Below are 10,374 nucleotides of genomic sequence, written 5' to 3'. Positions count from 1 at the left end.
TTTCCCTTTGTTGACCAGCTCATGCCAGCAGAAAGTTTATTTTTCTCTGTGTGCACCCTTCTCTGTAACAATGGGCACTTGTTTGTCTTGATAATGAATTCTAGTAGATTTTTAACTCCAACAGTAAAATCATTCACCTTTGACCCTAAACAGGCCGTTTCTGCTGGAAAGCTATCCAATGTGGATGGATTCAAACATTTCTGTGAAGAAGAGAGATACAAAACTCCTCGACAGAGATGAAAAAACAGTTATCCCAAACCATCAGTAGTGTTAGAACTTGTTAGTAGGGTTACTGCTTCACTCAGAACAAGTTGTGAATAGATTTGTTCATGTATACATTTATTATTATGTTTCATCCCGCATTTCCATTTAGCATCATGATAATCCCTACAAAGGCCAGATCAAAACAAGGTAATGTCAGTCAAAACACATGTTATTAGGCGTCTGCCTAGGGGTGGGGGGGTGGGGGGGGGGGGGGGTATTGTCATGTGCCGGGGTGAGTACTGCTCTCATTTTCCCATCTTTGAGTTGTGTGTTTCAGGAGAGGGAGGCTCCAGCTGCAGCTGATTTGCAATCAGTGGGTCTGTCTACAAAGGGAGGATGGAGAACACTCCTCGACGCTGGATGATTACTACAGCTTGGTAGTTTCCTGCCGTCTGCGACTCTTGGAATTTGTGCTCTAATGTTTCTAGGACTTTTTGTGAACCTTTGGATCTTTTCCCTCTGCTTACCCATTACCAGCTTTTGGAACGTTTTTGGACTTATGTGACTTCTCTGGATTACTCAACTGTGCCCCCAAAGGATTTCCGGACGCAGCTCTCACCGTTCTCTATTCCTCCTGGCCGGCCCGCTCTCCTGCTCTCCTCTTGCTCCCTCTCCTGGACACCCCAATTGGATTCACCCCGGCACCCAACCTACCCTCCCTCATTCCTACGCTCCCCTACTCCCAGTAAGTCTATTCTCTGCACCCACCAAGTTTAGACTTACCTTCCTGGACTCACCTGTCTCTGCTCTCCCCTCCTCAGACGCTGCACTCCCGTTCTCGATCTCCCCTGGGCTTTTCCAGTGCACCTTCAGTTCCCGTTTTAAAATAAAGATTCTTTTTTTTACCATAAGATCTGTGAGTGTGTGATTCTGCATGTCTTGGGTTAAACGCATTCCCCAAACCATGTTAAGCACTTCTATTTGTTGTTTTAAAGACGTGTTCAAGTCATTTAGAACAGAGGAAAGGGCCGCAGCGAACTCTGCTTCAGTCGCTATGTTTATGACAGACTCGGCATTGTGGTGTTTACGTACGATACTCAGCTCTGATTGGCTCGGTTAGAATTCTCAGGGGGTGGGGTTATTTCAGTAGGAGAGTTCCCAGACCCTTTCTCTCTGCAGAATTAAACAGAGGAGGAGTCTGGCAGGCCAGGCTGACCATCAAGGTTAAATGTCTCCTCATCAGAGCACTGGTGAAGGTTCTCAGTCATCCAGCTCATGGTAATCCAAAAGAGTTTGAAGGAAGGCAACTTCATTCCTGCCTTTGGATTCTCATCAGAGAATAAAACTGTCTTCCAGTAAAACATTTGGTGCTTTCTTGCAAAGTCCAAAAGTGCCTCTAGGGAGGGGGGTTGGGGCTTCTCCACCAGCAGTCTCCCTTGGGTCTCTGCAGTCCGGGGTAGCCCTCTGTGGTTTGGAACTCCTCCATCTTCCACGGGTCTTTGGGGGCAGGTCTGTGGTTCATCATACTCACTATCGAACACTCCTATAGAGAAACCTCACACACACGGTGCTCTTGCAAATATGGACTTGGGCATTTTTGACACATTACCTAAGGCTATGGTTGGCACTAAATGCACTATGAATTATTACCGTGTACTTTTCAGCAAAAATTGTTACTTTTATATTTCCTCACTCAGTTGGCGCAGTGATATTTTGGTTCTGTTGTATTTTTATATGTCAGGTCTAGAAGTGGATTCTTGCACATCCTTGTTTATTTTTGTGAACATTGTGTGAACTCTTTGTAGGTCAAGGATCGTTCAGTGTCTTGATGGACAGCCAATTCAATTGCCCAGCTCTTTTTGGGGTTTCTACTTGACTTGTTTTGTTCCATAATTCTCAGTATCATTTTAAAAATTCCCCAAAACTGTCTTACTGCATCCCACCTTAGCAGCGTGTGCTAATGCAGTTCAATTCAATTCAATTTTATTTATATAGCGCCAAATCACGACAAGAGTCGTCTGAGGGCACTTTGCAAAATAAACATTCCAATACAGGTCAGTTCATTAAGCCGATAAGAAAAAATGTTTCCTATATAAGGAACCCAGCAAATTGCATTGAGTCACTGACTAGTGTCAGTCTTTACAGCAATCCTCATACTCACCCATTCTTTCCACAGGAGCCGTCCACAGCACGTTACTGCAGCAGCACGTCTTGCTCGCGTAAACTGCTGCTTGGCCCTTCCCATGAGATGCGAAGCAGCAGGGGAGCAGCTGTCACCGACCGAGCAGGAAGTCACACGAGTGACTTCGTCAGTAAACACAACAACAAGCAGGAAAAAACTACAACATGGCTCCAACAGGTTTGTGTTTTATGTTCTGTCCGTTTTATAATTGCCAATACGGACCTGAAAAACAAAGGAGACCGCTAGCTAGGTGATAACTTCTCACGGGGCCGCAGTTAGTAACTTCTTTTAAAAGTAAAGCAACCGGAAGGCAGTACGTTTCTTTATTCTGAAAATCTCGGGAGCTTCTCTCCATTTCCACGTCCGATTTCCTGTCTTTCCATCCCCCAAAATGTCTAAATTGACCCGTTTCAGAGGCGTTGCACGTAGAAAATAGAATAGGCGCGTAAAGGCCGCGACATGCTGCTCCTGAGACACGGCCGACTCGCGCTGCTGACGGCTCCAGTGGAAAAGGTTCTGTTGACCACAGCAGTTCCTATCAGCAGCTATGACGTGCTGCTGCAGTAACATCCTGCTGACAGCTCCGGTGGAAAGCCGGGGTAAGCAAGCATGCAGCGACAGTGGAGAGGAAAACTGCCTTTTAACAGGAAGAAACCTCCAGAGGATACTGGCTCAGTATGAGCAGCCATCCACCACGACTCACTGGGGGTGGAGAAGACACACACACACACACACACACACACACACACACACACACACACACACACACACACACGCACGCACGCACGCACACACACACACACACACACACACAGCATATATACTAAGTAATGTTTCTATGGTTACATTGTGATTTCTTAGTAAATATTCTATTAGTAGGAGACAAACTTTATCATATTTTTCCTAGTGAAACTATAATTAATTTAACAGGTGAACTAGTAGTAGCACATTCAATGTCATCCATCCATCCAACCATTTTCATCCGCTTATCTGGAGTCGGGTCGCGGGGCAGTAGCCTAAGGCGAGAGGCCCAGACTTCCCTGTCCCCAGCCACTTGGGCCAGCTCCTCTGAGGGAATCCCAAGGTGTTCCCTGGCCAGGTGAGAGACATAGTCCCTCCACCGTGTCCTGGGTCTACCTTTAGGACTTTATAATTATACTTTATAATACCTTTAGGAATCTATAATTAAACGGGTAAAATAGCAGTAGCGCATTCAATGTCAAAGAAAGTAAAAAGTTATTATCAGGAGAGGGAGAATGTTTAAGTGGTTAGTAGCAGTGTGCTAGACGATGGCCCCGTCCATGAGGCCACCACAGCTCAGCAGAACATCATCGTAGCTTCCTCTGGGGAGAAAAACACTTAGAGAGAAAATAAAGTTAACAGCTGAAATAGCAGGAAATAATACTTAAAGAGCAGATTGTAGAAGAAAGTAGTAGAGTGTGAAAAGTGGTCAGTGTGTCCTCCAGCAGTCTAAGCCTGTAGCAGCATAACAACAGAGATAACTCTGGATAACCTATCCTATTTAGATGGAGGCATGTGGGAGGCAGGGCAAGGGAGAGCCGTCTTTACCGACTGTACACTCCACCTCCCTGTACTCCCCCACTTGTCCAGATTTAGGCTAACATCAGATTTTAACCATAGGCCCTATCAAATAAAAATGTTTTAAGCCTAGTCTTAAAAGTAGACAAGGTGTCTGCCTCACGGACTAAAGCTGGGAGCTGGTTCCACAGGAGAGGAGCCTGATAACTAAAAGGTCTGCCTCCCATCCTAATTTTAGATATTCTGGGAACCACCAGTAGACCTGCAGTCTGAGAGCGAAGTGCTCGGTTAGGAACATATGGAACAATCAGATCACTGATGTATGATGGACCTTGATTATTAAGAGCGTTATATGTGAGAAGAAGGATCTTAAAATCTATTCTGAATTTAACAGGCAGCCAATGTAGGGAAGCTAAGACAGGAGAGATATGATCTCTCTTTGTAATTCTCATCAGAACTCTAGCTGCAGCATTTTGGACAAGCTGAAGACTTTTAACTACATTCTGTGGACTGTGGATGAATTACAGTAATCCAGTCTTGATGTAATAAATGCATGAACTAGTTTTTCAGCATCACTCCTGGAAAGGGTGCTTCTAATCTTAGCAATATTCCGAAGGTGGAAAAAGGAAATCCTACAAACTTGTGAAACCTGGGATTTAAATGACATGTCCTGGTCAAAGATAACACCAAGGTTCAAAAACCTGACCATATTCAAAAACAGAAAGGTTTTGTGCCATTGCCATCACAATTTAAAATGACAATTAATCAAAAAATTTTTTGCACTGATTGGACATTTGAAAGGAACTTGGTCTCAAACTTTTAATCATCTGTGAAACAGCCTGCTTCTGTTTAAAACATGGTTTCCACAAATTTTTGCTCAGAAAATGTTTTGACTCTTAATTTCTTCTTGTGGCATGTTAAAGCTCTACTTTGCATCTTGTTAAGATGCAATGTATGATTTTTGGCCATTTTTTGGAAAACTTTGACTGTTACTATATAACAAGCTTCTGGTATGGTGTGGCATGGTTCTTTTGTAAAATTGGGCCATAAAACCTACCCAGATTGTGCCATTAACGGGCCTGCTTCATTTGTGGGTTTATAGGGCATTGGAGCAGTACGGTTAGCGCAGATGGACTTTATATAATTTTTACTTGTGTGTGTGTGTGTGTGAGTCTGTGTGTGTGTGTGTGTGCTTGCATATGTTTGTTAATGTTTTTAACCAGTTATGGGAATCTGGGGTCATTTTGTAAAGCACTTTGAATCACACTTTGTTTGAAAAGCGCTTTAGAAATAAAATTTGATTTGATTTGATTTGATTTATCACTCGACACGGTCCAATAACTTGGGAACAGAAAAATGTCACTGCTAGAAACAAGTAAAGTCAACAGCAGAGTGCTGTTGACTGTATTGTTATTTGCACGTGGACGTAAGAAGATGCCAGCAAGTTGTAGCAAGTTTTGGTTGGTTGGTTTCTGAGTTACAAACATGCCTCACTAAAGCTGGCGGTACACATTTATGTTTACCCCACATGCTGAGCGAGGGTCTTTCCTGAAATCGCGATCCACAGACTGGCCAATGACGACCCGCTCTGACCCTTTCTGGACCAATCAATAGAGCCATGACATTAGAGCTTCAGTACCATGCATGCTATCATGTTGTCAGCTAATTTTTCAATGGCTTTGTGTGTTTGCTTGTTCAGCCTGCTGCTCTGTGATTAGTTGTCCCTGATCATCACCGGAGTGTTAATCAGAGGGATTTGTAGCTTTACTGTGACGCACTCCGACTTTTGTTTTGGAGCTGGATTGGTTAGAAACCGCTTTCACTGCAGGATGATGTATCATAACTGTTATAAGGTTTGTCTTTTGGCCTGATGAGGAAGTGAGAATCATGTTTATGTGTTAGCAGTACCACGGCTGTCTGTGACAAACACATGAAAGGCCACAGCTTGAATCTAATCCAGGCTGTCAGCAGCAGCTATCCAAAGCCCTGCTTCTCATCTCTCTTCACACAGACCTACTGGGAGTCACCGTCCCACGCCAAACACTCCTGGGTAACAGGACTGCGTGTGTGTGAGCATGCACGCACACATTCCCTCTGATATAAACACAAAATCCATAAAAATGTACACCCACAAACTTTGCCAATTCCCTCTGAGGTTTGCAGAATCAATAAACAATGAGCATCCTAGGACACGCACAAGGCGGCCAGCTCACAAGCACACATGCAAAAACAATCATGGCAAAACCAAGCTCAGCGGGCTGGAATATTCTACAGCTGACGTGCCCCTGCTCGGCCACACACGCCCCCCTCTGAGCTAGCTTTGTGTCAACACTAGTGTCTCTCTTTTTACCTCCAGGTTAAATATGTTAGCTGAAAGTTGCCATGACGACACTGGGTTTTCATTGGTGGTCACATAAGAACCAGCCCCTAAGATCTTTCTTTGGTTTTGGAAGGAAGCAGCATGGGTTTGGATACTGAACTGGTTTTCTGTGGCGACCAAATGAGATGTCAGGAGGGAAAAGGCTAAATGACAAGCTGTCTAGGTTTACCATGTATGGTATTTATGATAGCAAGAAAATACATTTGTGGGAAAATGTTTGTGATTGTTTCAAGTCAAAAACAGAGAGACGCAGACTGGAGGTTAGAAGAAAGCCGCCTAATGGGGAATTCTTCAAAAGCTGGTTTGAAGGTTCTGAACATGTGTGTTTTGTTTCTTGCATCACTTTTGCTTGTAGAGATTTCAAAAGGTGAGTTTAGAGTAAATGATATTGCTTGATAAATATTATTTCTTTCCTGTTTTGAATTCTGACTTCCTGCCAGAAATGTCCTGATTATCCAACTGAAAGAACAAAAGCCTTTCACCGTAAATAAAAAGTTAGATTACAGAAATGAATTTGCTACCTTTACTCATGAAGAGATCTCCTCTTTTGCTGCACAAAAACATGTGGTGATATTTTTTATACACAACACTTTTTCAATTTGTCAAAGTCATCTAATTACAAAGTACTTTTGATTATAGCCTTTTCATTTGGTCCTAGAAGTACACGTCAGATTCCCACCACACCAGGGTGAACTCGCCGACGGCACAGCCGAAGCCATCAGCAGGCCACCTCTTTATACCAGCCCTAATGAGTGAATCAGTAGCAAACTGTCTGCTGATTTTATAATGACAGAAAAACAGAAATCACCACCAGGTTTAGTGCAGTTTGGAACTAGAAAAGGTAAATAATTCCGTCTGAAACATGTTTAAATGCTTCTGTAAATCAAATGCCTCAACTTAAAACACTCATCTAATATCATATATGCAGGATGGATGGTAGTAAATATTAGAGAATGACTCAACAGGAAAAAGGCAAACGGCTGGAAAGACTAGCAGCATTGTGTGCCACTGGGGAGGGAATTCCATGGTGTGTAGGGAAGTTTATCAGGAGCCTGACAGGGAAACCCCATCATCCCACGAAATTCTTTCCAAAGCCTCTCATAACACACTCACACAGGCACACCCACTTGTGCACATTCACAGATGTATGTGCTGAAATGTAAAAAGCCACACACACACACACACACACACACACACACACACACACACACACACACACACACACGCACACACACACACACACACACACACACACACACACACACACACACACACACACACACACACACGCACGCACGCACACACGCACACACACACACACACACACACACACACACACACACACACACCATAGTCCAAAAGCTGAGTGAATATACGTGCAGAAGCGGGGGGAAACCCATGGATTAAAAGGGAAGAAACACATCGGCCACGTCAGCCTGCATTCATGTTGAGGACACCCCACAGCCACGTGGTGCCGTGTAATAGCAGTGGGGACTACGTGATGGAATACATAATGTGTGTGTGGGTCAGGAGCCGGGATTTCCTCAGACGTTGCTCTCCTAACAGCAGCCTAACCGATGTGTGTAAATCTGTCCTTGAGCCAAGCCGTGCAGGCTCACACCCTCATCCTCTCCACACATCTTGTCATGTGAGACTATTGTGTGCTACCTGGTCACAGCGAGGATATGACGGCATGTTTTGGAGCTCTGGATGTGAAAATGACACCCCAGAGAGGGTTCTCTTGTTACCCCGAGAGGCTCCAGCTGGCAGCTTCCGCTGATTGTGACTGTTTGAGGAAGAGGAGCGGGAAGGAGGTTAGGCAAGGACTCCCTCAGTAAGACAATAACATAGCCAGTAGGGAAAATATGAAAACTTAACTAGGGAAATGATCCCAGAGGGTGTAAACTACACCGTGTCCCTGTTTCCTTTGAGCTGACAGGGAAGTGGTGTCACGGGCAGCCTTGCTGTGATTGGACGAGCTCACCTTGCTTGTGAAAACAGTCATCGCAGAACAATCTCTGCTCCTAACGGCATAGCTGAGGTCTTGCAGAGTTTCCTTTGCTGGGATCTGTTGACATACGATCTGGACAGGCCTTTTGCCTCATGTGCCACACCTTGCTGCTCGATTTCATGCATTCATTATAAGTTATGCTCACTTATCTTCTGTTTTCAATAGCAGGGCAGTGATCTCAAAACTGAACATGCAGAAATCTAAGACCAAAGCATTCCATAAGGTCAAATAGAAACAGGAAAAGATTTTTTAACAGACATTTTCTTTTTGAACAATTCATCTCTTTACTTGGGTCATGGATACATTGTTTTTGCTACCAAGGCCTCTGAGGACAGGAGTTTGTTTGCCATTAACTATCAGACATTCCTCTCTGGACTCTGGTTTGGCTTCTACAAAATGTGCAGCATTTACTTCTCCTCTTGTGACCACTTTTGCCAAGTGTTTTGCAAACCTCCTGGGTTTTTTTCCCCCAGTGATGTAATGCTGTTAACTTTCCTAAAGTTTATCCAGTGTCCACGGATCACCTCCAAGGCCATCCTGCACCTCTAATGTAGTGTTTTTAGAGGTTTATTAGTCGATTGCAGCATGCTGCGGTGTGACCTAAAGGAAGTGGACAACAGAAACATTTGACCTTTGGGATTTATTGGAAGTCTGTAAACACAATTGTGGGCCTATTTGAATGTGGAATTTCATCAAGCCGAAGCCAGTTGGTCAAATAGAAACACATAAAAGTTCAGCATTGCCAATAGTACCATACTATACCACTCTTATTTATAAAGCACAGTTTTAAAGATAGCATGGCCGTTAACCCAGGTGCTGTACAAAAGAGCCAAAGGCTCGGACACAAACAACAGAAACGTAACGGAAAACTGCCAAATTAGCTAAAACGCATAAAAAGCAAAGCAAAAATAATCCTGAATAAAATACATACTAAAAATAACAGCTGGAGAGAACAAGTTGAAGCACTATCCAAAGTACTTAAGGTAATAAAATGATTAAAAGCAGTTAAAATGCTGCATGGTGAAACTAAGTCAGCTTAATAAAAAGCTAATTAAGAAAAGGAAAAAACACATTAAGACGGACAGAAAAGAGCAAAGTGGCTTCAGTAGAGTCATGCAGTTTTTGTGTATGGTATCATTGTGGGAAGGCTAAAGAAGTGCAAGAGCAGACTTGAACCTGGCAGAAGGGGACAAACACACATTTAGGGGCAGAGAGTTCTGGAGTTTGGGGGCTGCATGAGAGAAGGCACGCATTATGGATCTGTGAGCTCCATTCCAAATAGAGTTAATAAAATTAATGTTGACTTCTTGATCCCCATGCAGCTAGTTGGCTTTTTTCTATACCAGTACGCTGAAGCCCTTACAAGCAAAAGGGCCATTATTATATTTCTTCTATTAGATGTAATCTGTTTTGGACTGTAGAGCCCAGGGCCGTGCAGAGACCTTTGACGGGGCGGGTGCTCAAAGTAAAAAAAAAAAGGGGCACTTATAGAGCAATCCAACAAGTTAGAAAATTCAGATAATGAGAAACTTGGGGTCAAACAACATAATAAAAATATATCAATTATTGTCATTATTGTTAATGTTAGTTCATAAATAATAGTTTTAGTTTATAATGCTGACTTATATCTAGAGATGTTACAACCACATTTCTGCCCCTGATCCGAGTCCAAGTTGTTTGATTTTTGATTATCTTCCAATACTGAGTCCTGTTCTGATACCAGGTGGTGATGCAACGCATTATAAAAGAAGAAAGAAGTCGTCCTTCTGTCTGTATTTGTCATTTTGTTATTTTAGCCTGAAAAGGTCACTCATTCAGGAAGTACATTTAACAGAAATCAAGATACTTTATTGCTATTGCACATGTGTACAACCAAAGATATTTTGCACCTACTAAAGACAGCTGTAGTAAGAGGTAGTAAAATAAATGTAAAATAAATAAACCACAGCGACTTATCCAGTGTGATCTACAGCTATGTTAGCTGAGATCTTTTTCCTGTCAGTAGAAAATTCTTGATCCCATTCCATGATCTCACTGAACTTAACACTAAACATGAGA

General features: G+C 43.1%; 1 long non-coding RNA gene across 1 annotated transcript; it reads left to right on the top strand.

Moving 5' to 3' along the window:
• Positions 1 to 500: 500 nt before the first annotated feature.
• On the top strand, positions 501 to 1,204 carry LOC129153668 (uncharacterized). Its single transcript, XR_008559646.2, has 3 exons — positions 501 to 641; positions 742 to 949; positions 1,026 to 1,204. It is a non-coding gene; the product is annotated as an uncharacterized lncRNA (long non-coding RNA).
• Positions 1,205 to 10,374: the final 9,170 nt, after the last annotated feature.

This window comes from Nothobranchius furzeri, chromosome 4, assembly GCF_043380555.1.
Source record: "Nothobranchius furzeri strain GRZ-AD chromosome 4, NfurGRZ-RIMD1, whole genome shotgun sequence".
Classification (NCBI taxonomy): Eukaryota; Metazoa; Chordata; class Actinopteri; order Cyprinodontiformes; family Nothobranchiidae; genus Nothobranchius; species Nothobranchius furzeri.
Note: the sequence above shows the minus strand (reverse complement) of the source record. Positions and strands in the feature narration are given on the sequence as shown.